Source organism: Calidris pugnax, unplaced genomic scaffold (assembly GCF_001431845.1).
Source record: "Calidris pugnax isolate Ruff unplaced genomic scaffold, ASM143184v1 scaffold4, whole genome shotgun sequence".
Classification (NCBI taxonomy): domain Eukaryota; kingdom Metazoa; phylum Chordata; class Aves; order Charadriiformes; family Scolopacidae; genus Calidris; species Calidris pugnax.
This window is the reverse complement of record NW_015090781.1, coordinates 3,050,165-3,051,229: the sequence shown is the minus strand read 5'-3', so window position 1 is coordinate 3,051,229 and position 1,065 is coordinate 3,050,165. Positions and strand designations below refer to the sequence as shown.

The 1,065-nt window shown below is 67.2% G+C and overlaps 1 protein-coding gene across 2 annotated transcripts in view; it reads left to right on the top strand.

Moving 5' to 3' along the window:
* The window catches only part of KAZALD1 (Kazal-type serine peptidase inhibitor domain 1), an 8,062-nt gene that overhangs the window by 574 nt on the left and 6,423 nt on the right, over positions 1-1,065 (top strand). The window contains exon 1 of one of the 2 annotated variants that reach the window (XM_014957909.1): positions 258-343. The exons of the other annotated variant lie outside the window; for it this stretch is intronic. The gene's annotated coding sequence lies outside the window, so the exon portion shown is untranslated. Of the gene's footprint in view, positions 1-257; positions 344-1,065 lie in introns of those variants that run through there. 2 annotated transcript variants of the gene reach the window in all.

The window sequence follows — 1,065 nt, the reverse complement described above, 5'->3', positions numbered from 1 at the left end:
ACCCTGGGGCATCAGTGCAAGGCTTGGGGTGATCTCAGTGTTGGGGTCTGCAGGATGCTGCTGGTTTTGGTGGGGGGGGACTGGAAGGGCAGAGCCCCAGGGGTGTGATGGGTGGGTGATGATGAGGGGTGATGAGCCTGCACCCCGGCAGGGAAGGGGTGCCCGCCAGCCCGGATCCCGGTCCAGGGATGGGCGACGGGCCCGGAGAGGGGCGGGGGGGGCGGGGGGGGAAACGTTTCTCTGACATCACGGCGGGTGCCGGAGCAGCCGGGGGGGCCAGCAGCCCCACGGTCACTACTCACCCGCTCCTGCCCCCCGAAACCACCGCTCCCCGGCACCTCCGGTAAGTGGGGGCTGGCAGCGGGGGTGGCTCCCACCGGGGGCTTTTTGGGGGGGACACCAGGGGATGCCGTACCCGGCTACCACAGCCGGGACCCCCAGAGCCAGCACCTTGGACTTGGGGAGTCTGTGACCAACTTTGCAGTTATCCCCCCCATCCCTGCACCCCCCATCCATCGGGGCTGGAGATCCTTAAAGCCCGGGCAAGGGAGGGCTGGTGGGGGGGGGACACCGGGACCCTCTGACTCTTTCCCCCCCCCTGGGGAGTTGAGGGGTCTCTGCTAAACGGGGCCAAAACTTCCCAGTTTGTTATGGGGAGGGGGCACGTGTGTGTAATCGTGCAAACCCCCTGACCTGGGCCATCCCCATCACCCCAGCTCTGGGGGGGCTCAGAGGGAGGGAGAATCCATGGGGTGCAGCTGAGGGGGCTGCAGCCTACCCTCTCCCCCCTAGCAGGAGGGGAAGGGGCAGCCCGGCTGCCTGGGGACCCCTCCTCAGCTGTGCTTACTGGTGTTGGGTAGCCCAGGGGTTGGGGGGGGGACAGGGATTTCGCTCCATCTCAGGGAAGGCAGCCAGAGTGTAACCGGGGGTTGGGGCACTCTCGTAGAGGGGTTCAATTCACCGTCCCCCACTCTGGGGACAGGCTCCAAGACCCCACATATCCCCCCCCAGCAGGGTTGGGAAGCCCAGGGGCACATCAGCTTCTCTGCTTACCTGGGGGGGGGG